The sequence below is a fragment of the Centroberyx gerrardi genome, chromosome 7 (genome assembly GCF_048128805.1).
Source record: "Centroberyx gerrardi isolate f3 chromosome 7, fCenGer3.hap1.cur.20231027, whole genome shotgun sequence".
Taxonomy (NCBI): Eukaryota; Metazoa; Chordata; class Actinopteri; order Beryciformes; family Berycidae; genus Centroberyx; species Centroberyx gerrardi.
In genome coordinates, this window is record NC_136003.1 from 3,763,700 (window position 1) to 3,779,347 (window position 15,648).

At 40.1% G+C, this 15,648-nt stretch overlaps 1 pseudogene across 1 annotated transcript; it reads left to right on the top strand.

Moving 5' to 3' along the window:
- Nucleotides 1–1,416: 1,416 nt before the first annotated feature.
- On the top strand, nt 1,417–11,423 carry LOC139920128 (NLR family CARD domain-containing protein 3-like; annotated as a pseudogene). Its single transcript, XR_013504957.1, has 11 exons — nt 1,417–1,522; nt 2,783–2,885; nt 2,998–3,111; nt 3,423–3,536; nt 6,259–6,337; nt 6,523–6,751; nt 6,994–8,748; nt 8,878–9,051; nt 9,658–9,831; nt 10,537–10,583; nt 10,831–11,423. The product of XR_013504957.1 is annotated as an NLR family CARD domain-containing protein 3-like (transcript).
- The last annotated feature ends 4,225 nt before the right edge of the window (nt 11,424–15,648 follow it).

A 15,648-nucleotide genomic window follows, 5' to 3' on the forward strand; every position in this document is an offset into this window, starting at 1 on the left:
CAGGAATGAAAGGATGAAACTACATGCGGTTAAAAGAGAAAACATTGCAACATTAAAACAGAATAAACAGCTCATTTGAGAAAAAAGAAAGTTAAGTTTTCCTAAATGTTTAAGAAGGATGTTAGATGCTGCTAATATAAGCAGCATGTAATATAGCCTTTATGTGCTTATTTGTGCTCATTAAGCTTTATTACAAGTACCTTTTGCGTTCAACGTACCTCCTACTGTTTCTTTTTTATCTTTTTTTTTTTTTTTACATATTTACATATTGTAATGATGTAGTGCAAAATGCAGAATTAAGAGTATTTTCTATATAGCACAGTATAAACATATGCCTAGGCCTATTTAACATTATTCATCAACATTTTTTTCATTTTAGCTTAATAATGCTATTTAGACAAAAGCGCAAACAAAGAGTAAATTACAAATTGATTAATTAACGGGAGATAGTAACGTCTGACGTTGTCAAGGCAACACGTGATGCCACAAAGTGCTGTCCCGTTCCTCATATACCATTTCGAGCCCTCATGACTTCTTGCACTCAGGCACTATAGCTGCGCACACAGGTGACATCAATTAAGTCTGTGAGGGCTCAGGGCTCAGTCCGTAGGGGGGACATTGGGATTGGGCCCAGGCTCTCCGAGGTGGATCAGAGAGTGGTTATTTGGTCCGCACCAGGGTTCGATTAGGGTGTTCATACCACCCCAAATGATCTGAACCAAGGGGGTAAACGCTCCGGGGTTCGATTCAAACGGACTAAACAAGGCTGGTGTGAAAGCACCCTAACTCAGCCGTTAAAGGTTTGTCTGTCTGAAAACCGGATGTTTACTTCAAAACACAAATCATACTCACACTCTTCTAACGGTTTTCCAACATGTTAGTGGTGTTCATATTAAAATCTAAAGTCTACTAAAATTAGAACTACTTAGTAATAGGTTAGTTGTGTGTGTATTTACTTATTTAACCAGGCTGGTTTACCTGACTTCCTGTTTCAAGGCAGACCAAGGAAGGAAGACAAATATGAAGGATAATACAATACATACGTTACAATAAATGTCACATAAAATGAAGTACAAAGTAAAACAATTCAATCAAGACAGGAACATCTCAAATGGAAGAGTTAAATGTCCTGTCACATGCTCCACCTCAGCAAGATACTTTTTGGATATTGCAGGTGTCATTTTGTGTGACGTCAGACAGATTTTAGATTGACACTCTCATTCTCGCTCTGTCGTTGAATTTTAAAGCGATATAAATTTCTCCTCCTCCATGCATCACATCTCTGTGTGCTGATCTGCTGTTTAGTTCACTGTATATGATGTGGTTAATGTTGCCATCCAGTGGACACACAGTAGAACTACATCACCTGATCTGTGATTTCTCTGCCTCAAATGAACACAGACACCCAGAACTGATGGAGAATAAGCAGCGTCTTCTCTGTCAGTGTTTCCTCTAAAGATGAAGGTAGAAAGTCTCTGTGACTTGATCAGGATGTGAATTCACCAGGCAAACATCTTCCAAGGTAACGTTACTGTTTGATGAATACACTAGCTGGCATTGTATGATGTGACTGTATAGTTGCATCAATAGACTGTATAGACTTTTGCAAGACAAGGTGCTAAAGTCTTGCTCCTGCTTGCAGATGGCGTTCGTACCATAATATCCAACATTGGATCTCTTTGTGGCGATAAAGAACATTTTGTTGTATTTGTGACTTTTAGTGGAAGCCTGATAAACACTAGTTAGGTTGTAATCTCAATTCATTGCATTGGTGAAATATGCAGGAAGTCTCAGAACTAGTCTGAAAACTCAGATACATGTTCTGTTTCTGTTGATACACTGTGTACAAAACACTACAACCTCCACAAGGCTTAAAAATCAGTTAATTTGTTGGAAAGAGCAGATTTTCCTAGTGTTTTGTACATTCATACATTCAACTGACGATTCAATACACAATACTGGGTTCACGGTTTGATATTGTCCTGATATTTGGAGCAAAATCTGAATAAAGACAATTATAACTGACAAAATCAATTTTTATTTTTGAGGGAAAACAAAAAAGTTAAGTGCAAACCATAAACAAGTTGACTATATGTCTGTAAAATTACAGAGTAAGATTTAAATTTTTTTAAGACCTTTTAAAAGTTCAAAAAAAACTTTAAGACCAATCTCATCCCCAAATAAGCCTGAGGAGTAAAAAAACAGTAAAGTATACATCTGCACAACAATGGATATTTCTCACTAGAAAGGTAGTGTAAAGAAAAATAAATCAGTGCTGTAAAACTATATTTAAGACATAGTCACAACATTTAACCAGATACCGGCGATGGAGTTTTTTATTGTTGTTTGATGTGTGCAGCGTGTTGCTTGGGTTTCCTGTTGAGGCTCTCTTCATACTTACAAACAGTTTTTGTCATGTCAGTATTTGTCTTTTTGCCATTAATTGGATTAATTTTTACTGAATTCAGCTGGGCTCACTGGAGGTGTGATGATCCAAGTTAAAACTGGCTAGGCTTGCGGTCTCTAGTCTTCAAACAATGCAAAAGAGAAAAGACCATTCTGAAAGTCATTTCTTAGATAATAGACAGCTGAAATCGCAAACATTTTTTGAACTCGATTTGAAAATTTTTTGTAGTGCCAAATTCCGTGTCACAAATGTTCATTACCTTCCTAACACTTAGTGTATATTTAGCATTTTACAGTCAGGAATGATCACAACAGCAGAAGTGATATATCCTGTAATGGAAACCTCACACAGCATGTTGGGTGTGTTTGTGTAAAGGTACTCGCTCTACTATGAGTCTGTCTGAGGAGAGAGAGGAGGGGCTCCCTCCCTCTAAAACCACTCTGTCTGGGGAACATGACAGCTGGACCAAAGCTAAGAGGTAAGATGAGGATCTCCAACTGTCCATGACTGTTCTCCGTCTCAGAGCTCAGCAGTGAAATCATTACAGCATCATTATTCAGAGTAAAAGCTCTGTCTCTGTTGTGTTGAAGCCCAGTCCAGCAGGAGAGACCAGACTCCCCTGAACCCAGCTGTGTGTCCATGAAGAGCGACAAGTCTATGGAGCCACCTTTATTTTTTAAAAGACAACAGTCTTCTGAAACAAAGTATGTCAACATAATGTTACTATATAATGTCAGCATTAACAAAGCATTTTAAAGAACAAATTCCTTCTGAAGAGAGTACGATATTAACAATAATAGGTAACATTGCTCATGTTTTTTAAACTTTTTTATGTGGGGAAAGTTTGGCAGTTACAATAGTAGCTGTTGAGGAAGGGGAGAACATTACTCATTCACTCTCCTCTCACATATTTTCTATCTGATTCTGGGATTTGAACTAGTGACCTTCTGATCAAAATCCTGCTTTTCTTCAGGTTAAAATTGCCCTTCTTTTGTCAATCCTGTGTTTCCGTCAGGATCCAGCAGGAGAGACCAGACTCCCCTGTACCCAGCTGTGTGTCCATGAAGAGTGACCAGTCTATTCATTACCATAGTAACTTGAAAGATGGACAGCACTCTGCTGAGCCAAGGTAAGAATTTAAAACAGATGAGTTTGTTGTTATCCAGCTATCAAGTCATGAGATATAGAATTGGTCCGGCCCCTCATACTCTGTTGATTTACCGTAGTTTCCTCTTTCAAAACTTCACATCCAATAGTTGGAGCTGGCTTTCCTGATAAAGATGTATCTTGAAAACTCACAACATACTTCACACACTACTTCAAGAGTTCTTGAAATTTGCACGTGTGTTTCCCAAAGGACTTGATGATGACAAATTTTCAAAAACTAGCCTACTTGAAGATCAACTTCAAGAAACGTAAGGCATCACAGATCGATTCAAGGAATCATACATTTTCTGAGCTGAAACATAAGTCGATTGAAGAAACCTTCATTTTAAAACAGATATGGTTTATAGCCTCCAACAGTTCACTGTATCTTGTCGCCTCTGTATAGAGAGTGTATACAATATACTTCTATATATTATTTGTAATGCTGCCATTTCAATAGAGCTGCGACTTACAGGCTGCCTTGTGGATGTAGGCTGGTGTGTAATATCGACCCAGCTGACCATTATAATTTCACCTGTTGAGGGAAAATATTTAACCAGTTATATAGCCAGTTCCCTGGGATTTGCTTAGAACAAAATAGCTGACCGTATAAGGCATAGAGAGCCTAAGTCCCTCCCCTTCCGGTGGACCACCATGGGACCTTATTTCGGAAAAAATATGTACGGTAGTCAACGGCGAGAGACAAATAATTGTTTGATCCCGTTTGAATTGTGCCATGAATTACACATATGATGTTTTGTCAATTTAAATGATAATTTTGCAAGTCAAGAAAGTCGCAGTTTGTGGTAAAACTGTTGAACTATAAGACTGTAAAAATACGTAATTAGAAAGACTACACACCCAAAAGTCGCGCAAGTGACGTAACTTCCTCTCTCCACAAGCTACCCAGAGCCGCTGAAGCTAAGTCCCTCTCAGATAGCAGGAGTATTATACACAACCTGGAAGGTAGACAGTAAGAATGGAATTAAACTGGTTTAGGATAGTTTTAGTACAGTGGGGGCTAACGTTAACGCGATGCCTGTGTGTGTTTCCTATGTTTCGTTCCATGTTGGTGTTGGTGACGTATATTGTGCGAGACGAGAGATGTAGTTCACTGAGCGGTTTCACACAAAACTAAACGTTACTGTACTGTTTTACAACAAACTGCGACTTTCTTGACTTGCAAAATTATCTTTTAAATTGACAAAACATCATATGTGTAAGTCATGGCACAATTCAAACGGGATCAAACAATTATTTGTCTCTCGCCGTTGACTACCGTACATATTTTTTCCGAAATAAGGTCCCATGGGGGACAGCGGAAGGGGAGGGACTTAGGCTCTCTATAGGGTATTAATGTAGACTACAGCATACACTCGAATTTGGTGTAGCCTAATATTAAATACATTGGCAAAAGAGCAGTAGCATTATTTATTCATTTATACATTTTGCTAGTAAGGATTGGGGTGAATGGAAATGCCTCTAATGGTTTTGATGTTGTGCAGCGCAGAGTTTAGGTTCGACAGCGGCCTGTCTGCTGTAGGATCTCGCCTTCTCCGCTCCTGCAAAGAGATACTTGAAATCTCATGACTAGATGAATGACACATTTCATGCACTGCTTGAGTTGCGAGCATTTTCTGAAAAGCCTCATGAAATTAAGAATGACTTGAAGATAAACTTAGTGCTACGACCTGCTTTGGGAACGCCACGCCAGAGAAACATTTACAGTGGAGTTCACCTTGTGTTTCTGCCAGGATTCATCATGACAGAACTCAACACCCAGTGTTGGGGAAGCTACTTTGAAAGCATAGCTTTGCAAGCTACCAATTACTTCACACTGGAAGTAGTTGAACTGCAGCAAAGCTACCCTAGGGAGAAATCTAGTTGGTTAACTAAAGCTACTTAGAAAAAGTAGTTCAAACTACTTTGTAAAAAAAAAGATCAAATTGACAATGTACATGTGATACGAAATTATAACAAAATATAATACAAAAAAGTCACATGCCAGCAAAAAATGCCACTCAATTGAGTTTATTGCAAAAAGTGCCCACTTGTTCACAGGTCATACATAAACGAAAAAATAAAATACCCCACTATTCATGGGAAAGTGCAAGGAATGTCAGCTTTGGTTTTGTATACAATGTCCATCAGTCAGACACCTGCCTTCCAGAAACTAGAGTCCAGGTGGGGGTATTGCAGCAAGCAGGATTACTCAGTTAGCCAGGTAACTTCTAAAATAGCATGCAACAACTTCTCTGAACATTTGTTAATAAATAGCAATAATAATTTATTGCCATGTGTAACAAGTACAATGGAATGCTTACTCCCCATTCGCTCCCGCAGTATAAATTCTAAACATAGATTCTCACAATAAGTAAAACGTAATGTACACAATAATTACAGTAGAAAGTAACCAAGTAAGAATGATCAATACTATGGCACATTTTTGCACCACCCACCATAATGTGCCATAGTAGTTTGTAGTTTCAGTAGTTAACTACACAAAAAATGGCAAAAAAGTAATTTAACTACTTGAATCACTATGCAAATATGAATGTAGTTGAACTACCAGCAAGCTACTGCAAAATGTAATTAAACTACTAGTTTAATTACATGTAGTTCACTACTCCCCAACACTGTCAACACCTCTAACAACCTGTGTGTGTTGATATCTAGAGACCTTATACTTAATGTTTTCTCCACAGACTTCACCAGCAACGAAAAGAGGTTCCCAGTGGTCTGTCTGCCCAGGAGCATCAAACAGACCTGGACTCCATATTTATGGTTTGTAAACAACAACACCTTTTACTTCAGCTACAAAGAAAATGCAAAACAACCATTCTGGTCATTATAGTCTCCATGCTACACTCTTTAGACCAGTGGGCTTTCAAACCATGCAAGATGGATCTGAAGTTGTGTTCCACAATTTTAATATATGGAACTTTAATTTATGTAATATTCTGTTACAGCTTCTTGAGGAGAACATTGTCGCTTTTGTGAAGAATGAGCTAAAAAAGTTCCAGAGGGTTCTGAGTCCAGATTACCCAGAATGCTTAGAGAGGCAGATGGAGAATGAGGAGCTGGTGGACGGTGAGGAGGAAGAGCAGAGGAGGAGCAGCAGAGAGGCTTTTCTGCAGATCACACTGCAGTTCCTGAGGAGAATGAAGCAGGAGGAGCTGGCTGACTCTCTGCAGAGCAGTAAGAGGCTTTTAACAGGTTTAACACGATGGAAAGGCGAATTGGTGGGAAAATGAGAGATGTTTACATTTCCAAACTCTGCTGTAAATATGCTGTACACATTTGCATCAGATCTATACAATTCTTCTGGTCTGCACACACAGCCAGAACATGTTTGTCCACTACTAATGAGCTGAATAGAGTGGAGTGGGAAAATATATACATCCACACTGAAATCCACTCAATTCCATTTGTTCATTTAGAAACTCTTTCTCCCATCTTCAAATGTCAACTGAAATCTAATCTGAAGGAGAGGTTTCAGAGTTTGTTTGAGGGGATTGCTAAAGTAGGAAACCCAACACTTCTGAACCAGATCTACACAGAGCTCTACATCACAGAGGGAGGGAGTGGAGAGGTCAATGATGAACATGAGGTCAGACAGATTGAAACAGCATCCAGGAAACCAGTGAGACCAGAAACAACAATCAAACATGAAGACATCTTTAAACCCTTACCTGGAAGAGATAAACCAACCAGAACATTGATGACAAAGGGAGTGGCTGGCATTGGGAAAACAGTCTTAACACAGAAGTTTACTCTGGACTGGGCTGAAGACAAAGCCAACAACAACATACAGTTCACATTTCCGTTCACTTTCCAAGAGCTGAATCTGCTGAAAGGGAAAAAGTACAGCTTGGTGGAACTTATTCATCACTTCTTTATTGAGACCAAAGAAGCAGGAATCTGCAGGTTTGACAAGTTCCAGATTGTGTTCATCTTTGACGGTCTGGATGAGTGTCGACTTCCTCTAGACTTCCACAACAACAAGATCCTGACTGATGTTACAGAGTCAACCTCAGTGGATGTGCTGCTGACAAACCTCATCAAGGGGAAACTGCTTCCCTCTGCTTGCCTCTGGATAACCACACGACCTGCAGCAGCCAATCAGATCCCTCCTGAGTGCGTTGACATGGTGACAGAGGTGAGAGGGTTCGCTGAACCACAGAAGGAGGAGTACTTCAGGAAGAGATTCAGAGATAAGGAGAAGGCCAGAAGAATAATCTTCCACATCAAGAAATCACGAAGCCTCCACATCATGTGCCACATCCCAGTCTTCTGCTGGATCACTGCTACAGTTCTGGACCATGTGTTGAAAACAGATAAGAGAGGAAAGATGCCCACGACGCTGACTGAGATGTACATCCACTTCCTGGTGGTTCAGTCCAAACTGGGGAATGTCAAGTATCATGGGAGAGCTGAGACAGATCCACACTGGAATACAGAGAGCAGGAAGATGATTCTCTCTCTGGGAAAACTGGCTTTTGAGCAGCTGCAGAAAGGCAACCTGATCTTCTATGAAGCTGACCTGGCAGAGTGTGGCATTGATATCAGAGCAGCCTCAGTGTACTAGGACAAGTTATTCTGCTTTGTCCATCTGAGCATTCAGGAGTTTCTGGCTGCTGTTTATGTCATCGTCTCATTCATCGACTCTGGTGTCAATCTGCTGTCAGAACAACAATCTACATCCTGGTGGTCTACACTGTTAACAGACAAATCTAAACTAAAATACCTCTACCAGAGTGCTGTGGACAAGGCCTTACAGAGTCCAAATGGACACCTGGACTTGTTCCTCCGCTTCCTCCTGGGCCTTTCACTGGAGACCAATCAGAATCTCCTACAAGACCTGCTGAAACAGACAAGAAGTAGCTCACAGACCAATCAGGAAACAGTCCAGTACATCCAGGAGAAGATCAGGGACAATCCTTGTCCAGAGAGAAGCATCAATCTGTTCCACTGTCTGAATGAGCTGAATGACCGTTCTCTAGTGGAGGAGATCCAACAGTACCTGAGATCAGGAAGTCTCTCCACAGACTCTCCCCTGCTCAGTGGTCAGCTCTGGTCTTCATCTTACTGTCATCAGAAAAAGAGCTGGATGTGTTTGACCTGAAGAAATACTCTTCTTCAGAGGAGGGCCTTCTGAGGCTGCTGCCAGTGGTCAAAGCCTCCAATAAATCTGTGTAAGTGCATAGAAAACTGGAAAGATTCAATGTATTAAACCTAATATTCATACAGAAGAGAAAAAATAAATATGTTTAAAGTAAAGTTGTTGTAAAACTTGTTTGTCTTTATCGCTAATTCTTCTTCAGGCTGAGTGTCTGTCAGCTGTCGGAGAGAAGCTGTGAAGCTCTGGCCTCAGTTCTCAGCTCCCAGTCCTCTAGTATGAGAGAGCTGGACCTGAGTAACAATGACCTGCAGGATTCAGGAGTGAAACTGCTCTCTGCTGGACTGGAGAGTCCACACTGTAGACTGGAAACTCTCAGGTAAGATACATTTACATTTTTTTTTTCAATTGATTTGACTCATTTCTCCAAACTAAGGTCCGTGCTCTCAAAACTCTGTCTCTCTCAGGTCAGGATTCTTCCATCTGTTCAACAGATGATTTAAATCCCGCTTTACATGCAGCTTAATGTCAGTAAATAGATAGATAGATAGATAGATAGATAGATAGATAGATAGATAGATAGTTTATTAGCCACACGACCAAGGCCGGTGGAAATAAACACCTGACCTGTGCAGGATTTTCTCTGCTTACATGATTTTTAAATCAGTTGTGATGTCAACATTTAGCACTGTTTTGTAGCCCTTGTGAATTACTTTATATGAACATATTTCACACCATTTCCTCTCCTTGCAGCATCAGTTGCTGAAACTTTAAATACCAGAAAGGACTTCAAAGGAAGTCACAAATTGAGTGGAGAACAATCAAACTGAACCAAATGAAGCCACAGAACCAATCATTGGGTCAACAGTTTGCATTTGAGACGGTTCATTTTTTTGCTGGAATTTGACTGCATTGTCACAAATATTTTCATCATATACCAAAAAATGTCTAACATGTAGCTTGTTTGGTGTGTGTGTGTGTGCAGGCTGTCAGGCTGTCTGCTCACAGAGGAAGGCTGTGCTTCTCTGGCCTCAGCTCTGAGCTCCAACCCCTCCCATCTGAGAGAGCTGGACCTGAGCTACAATCATCCAGGAGCCTCAGGAGTGAAGCTGCTCTCTGCTGGACTGGAGGATCCACAGTGGAGACTGGACACTCTCAGGTATGGAGAGGCAATGTCTGCTAGAAGACTGAGAGCTCACACACATTTTCTCTGTCAGACTGGCTCCGTCCACACTGCAGCTAAATACAACTGTCACTCCTCATTGGAGCTTCATCCTGTTGAGTTCACACACAGTTTGGGGAGAGAGATTCTACAACCGAACTCACTGCCTAAAAATTCAGGTATTGACTATTGAATTTGAGAGTGGATTCAGTCAGTCTGAGTATTGTGAACCAGAACTTGACTGGACAACTGGTTGTTATGTGACGTAAAGCGCAACACTTGTTACGTAACATTATTATTATTGACGCCTCTGGTTACTGATGTTACTGGTGTCAAGTAAACTGAAAACATTGGTGATAGTAGCCACTATGTTGGTCTGAAGTAAACGTTACTATGGTTACAGACATTATTTACAGCCATTGCGATATTGGAGGAGTGGAGTGACTCCAGTTTATTCGTACGTACACAGTGTAGTCATTTTACTCCGCTCTGCTCCAGTCTGTACCAGACATATGAGACATTCACTCTGATTCATAAATTCAGTGTGTACGTAGCTACTGAGAACCAGTGGAGGAATATTGTTAGATGTTGAATGGCCGAAAATCACTCATATGGAAGGTTATGAAGGTTATTTGTTTCCATTATCAAAGAGGTTATGCTGGTCTGACTTTATTTTACCCCCCCCCCCCCCCCCCCCCCCAGTGTGGACAATTTCGGAGTGTGGTGGTTGAAACCAGGTCTGAGGAAGTGTAAGTGTGCATTTAGTTTTATTCATGAAAACAAAGCAGCACACATTCAGTTTCTATTTAAATATAAAGCACGTGTGGCATATATTCATTCAAATCCTACTCTGAGAAAAGATGACTGACAAAATGTGCCATCATGAAACTGTGAAGAAATTAACTGTCAGTCTGTTAGTAAATGAACCAATAATAAACACAACAGGTGTATTAGATGAGAAGCTGCTGCTGTATTGTGTCTTGTTCTCTCCATCAGATGCCTGTGAACTCACACTGGACCCAAACACAGCACACAGAAACCTCTTCCTGTCGGAAGACAACAGAAAGGTGACAGAGGTGAGAGAGGAACAGCCATATCCTGATCACCCAGAGAGATTTGATGACTGGTATCAGCTGCTGTGCAGAAATGGTCTGACTGGTCGCTGTTACTGGGAGGTCGAGAGGAAAGGAAAGGTTTTTATGGGAGTGACTTACAGAGGAATCGGAAGGAGAGGAAGGGGTGATGACTGCAGGCTTGGAGGGAACGAAAAGTCCTGGAGTCTAGACTGCTCTGATGATGGTTACTTTGCCTGGCACAATAACAGCAAAACAGCCATACGTCTCCACCCCTCCTCTGTCTCTGACAGAGTAGCAGTGTATCTGGACTGGCCTGCTGGCTCTTTGTCCTTCTACAGAGTTTCCTCTCACACACTGATCCACATCCACACCTTCCACTCCACATTCACTGAACCACTCTATCCTGCGTTTGGGTTTTGGGTTGGGTTGATTGGTTCCTCAGTGTCTCTGTGTCAGATCAAGGAGGGAGAGAGAAACACTCACGCTGCTGACCAAAGACAGGTGCTGAAATGACTCTGTACTATGGGGTGTCATTTGATTCAGGCTACTAGAGCTCCAGTCACTCAACTCAACGCCTACCTGACACCTTACCAAGACCTGTAAGATCTGACCAAACGCCTAACATCACACCAAGATCTGCCATAGACTTACAATGGTCACACAGACGTTAGACACATGAAGTGTAGGTGTAGCGCAGGCGAAATGTCTTCATTCAAGTACATGACGCATTTTCTCATCATGTGCACTACACCTATACTACACTACACCCACTTGGCGTTTAGGCGTTGGAGAACGTCTATGTCAATGGGCCTCATGCAAGAACCACTCGTACGAACAGATTCATTCTTAAGTCACTCGTACGAGCGATTTAAGAGAACTTGCCACATTCACCAATTTTCTTGTATTTAGAATTTTCTCTTGGGCACAGACAAAATTTACGAGTGGTCCAGACCTGTCGTACGAGTCACGTACAATCAACCTGCCGTTCTCCAAAGCAAAAAACTTTGTTGTTGACTAATGGATTGTATCTCTTTCATTACTTTGAAGAAATTGTGAGTTTTAATATACAAATTACACTTTGTAATGTATAATCATGTTGAGATTATCCTGTTTGACAGTGGTTATAGTCACAGGAAAAAATAGCAAGGGAGCACTGTTGGCTTTTTTCAGAAGAAGGTAGTGCGTAATTTATTTTACCAGAGCCGTATTAAACCTCAAAAATATCCCTGCGGGTTAGTATAAATGCGCTCAATACAAAGAGAAAACATAAAAACACTAATAATTACCAGGTTATTTGACAAACACTCAGGCGAGACAAAGGCAAGTTTAGATTGTATTGGGGAAAATACATGGGGATACAGGGAGATAAATCTGATTTCAGGGCTATATGTCTATTTTACTCCAGTTGATAACGTTAATGTGTTTAAGTGCAAGTGAATCTAAATTTAAAAAGAGAAATGGTTTTAGGTCTTACCATTAGAGTCATGCACAGGCCTATTATCATCACATGCTGCAGCAGGTTGAGGTTCCTCATGCAAGTTGTTGTCCAGGGCGACTTCCTCCGCTGAACACCTGACACTGCCACATCACCAATTATGGCAGGTATTCTTTCATCGGTCTGTGTATGGAGAGTCTCAAGTCAAGCCATTTCATTTTTTTATTTCTGTGACAGTAGCCTAACGAAAACTCACTATAATAGTCCTATAATATTCCTATAATACTCCAATAGGGACTTATAGTTGCTGTGGTACTCAATAGTGAGTTTATAGTGACCTTATCATGGTATTTTTGTCTTCTGTAGTATCACTATAATATTCCTATAGGGAATTATAGTTTTGTTGTGATATTTATTTAGTATTCATCTAAAATGTATAGGAATACTATAGATGTTTTTCGTAAGGGAACGCACAACAGACAAGACTGCATGAACAGCACAAGTAATTTTTTCCCATTCCTTGGCTTTAGCAGGGCCTTTGACTCCACTATTGATGGTATTAAATATTATATGCTTTAGTTTACATATTTCTGATAGTAGGACTGCAATCTCAGAGCTGGTAGACTTCTCCTTAGTCTTCCTGTCATTTTTATGAATGAAGCTTCCCGACAAATGGGGCCGGACGCCTAACCTTATAGCATTGTTGGGGCGTCAATTATGCAAATTCACAATTCTCATGAACGCGCGTTCATTTAGAACAGGTGGCATTCATCATGTTTAGGCAGGTAATTTACGACAGTTTTCTGAAGATACGAGCGTTTGGCGAATCTGACGTGGCACACTCGTACGAGTCCACCTCACAAAAAAAGTATGAGAAATTTAAGATAAGAATATGAAAATGTTCTTGCATGAGGCCCATTGAGTATTCAACCTCTTTTAACCTCCATCCTCCTTCCAGGCCAAGCCTGTCAGCCCTACTGTCAAAATGTGCATTTGTTCAGGACCGAGATATTTTAAAAAGGGATCCCAGTATTTGAAGAACATAAAAGGTTTGTCTTTGAGACATGCAAAAAAAAACCTTTGTTGGGAATTAAACCCTTAATAACTTGATTTCACTGACTGACTGAAGGTCCTTTGTCGGTTATCCATAATAATAAGATGCATTTGCGAGCACAGTGTAAAAGTATTTCTAGTAAGTATGCCCAGTGAAAATCAAGGGGGAGCTCTTCTCTAATTCCAAGTATACCTGCCTTTGGGCCAAGTTTTAAAGAGCAACTGAAAATACTACCAATCTCCTGCAAAACCTTTGACCAGAAGTCCTGAATTATAGCACAGTGCCACAGGCAGTGTATGAGGGTTCCCTCTGAGTTTAAACATTTATTACATAGATTGGACAAATTGGGATTAATCTTGTGTCTAGATACAGGCGTTATATGTAAACAATGTAAGATCTTGTATTGTATTTCCCATGCAGAATTACACGCTAAAAAATTAGAGGGTTGTTCACATGTCTCAACCCAATCTGCTATTTCAATCGGTGCACCAAAGTCTGCCTCCCAAAGGGATTTGGTCTTATCAGCATTGTTTATACCAGAGTTCATCAGTAGTCCATAAAAGTGTTTGGAGACTGACTGAATCAGAGTGGTATTCTCCAGAAACTTTTCAATCGGGGAAACACCGAAACCATCTGAAAAGAGCTTCAGCTTGTGTACGACAAAACTATAAATTTGGTAATATTTGAAAAAGTCTCTCTTGTGAATATTAAACTTATTAAGGAGTTGATCAAATGACAATAGCTTCCCATTTTCAACGATATCTCCCACATTGTACATCCCTCAATGCTCCACTCAGTGAAACCACCATTCACACCTGGTGGGAAATCTGAATCTGGACTTAACACTGGCCAATAAGAAAAGGCCTGCCAGCCTTGTTAATGTGGCCAGTAAAATGATTGGGGTGAATCAGGCCCAACTCTCCGAGATCTAAGGAAGGCACATGAGGGCCATCCTGGACCCCCCCCCACCCCCCTTCGGAGGGAGTTTGAGTTATTACCTTCTGACCGACAAAAAGACTGGGAGTTAATTTCATTTGCTGAATTTGCACACATGATGCTTGCTGCACTTTACAGTTTTACACAGCTATTCCCACTTTCCCACTATTTATTTATTAGCCATGGCTACTAGCTTGATTTATTGTTTGTTTTTTGCCTCACTGTCTGTCTTACTATTTATTGTCTCTTATACTGTTTGTTGTTTGTTTATTGTGTTTTATTGTTTTTCTAATGTGTTGGTTATGTTGTTGTCTGGTCCTTGTGGGACAATAATGCTAAACGCCCAAACAAGTCTGCTTCTCATTCCGTTGTGACCACCTTCTGTTGTGTTATAGCTTGCTTGTGTTGCTTAATGTCGCTGTGTTGGGAGTTATGTTGTGTTGCGAGTTAATGCCCTTGTAGACTGTGTATTAATTTGCCATTATTTTATTACTGAGTATTTTTCACTTTGGCTACATCGCTAAGCTGGAAGTACTACTGATACTGGAGCTCTAGTACGCTGACACAAATCACACCCCATACTGTACAGGATCACACACACACACACACACATACACACCCCTACATATTAATTTACTTGAGGTGAAAATAGTAATGTTTGTATTTTTGTTGGTGTTTCGTTGAAATTTTTTGGAAAAATTAAATGAATGAGATATTAAACCAGACAATCAAATTACAGTTGTTAATCTTAGAGTTTGTTGTTGATGACTGAGGTTGAAATATCTTTCTTTTTTCAACTTGAAGTGTTTTATTTGGTATTTTATTCTCATCTCATCATTCCAAGCTAAACATCCATCTAGTTTTCTGTAATTGTTTCTCAGAATTAAAGTTTAGCCTAAATGAACATTGTTTGGTCTTCATCTTTTCCAACAAGCATAGTTTCAAACATAATTTTCTTAGTGGGATTATAATTGCCCTAAAATATTTTGTATCTTGTTCTTTTGTTTTATAAGTTGTGAGTCATTACATCTTAAAATCATGGAAAATGTAATGTATGACGTAATTGATTTACATTGTCATATTGTCTCTTAAGTGTGACTTAATTTTTCAGCCCAAATAAGGGATTCTGGCCCTGCCCCCTTTCAGTCTCATGTGAAAATGTATAGAGGAGTGAACCGCAGGGAGTTAGACTGCAGACTCTAAAGCACACTCAATAATCAGGTACATATAAGTGAATATTGTACAGTATATACAAGAGGTATACCTATGAATTGTGATGAATCTGGCAATAGGAATAGTTGATCATGTGCGTA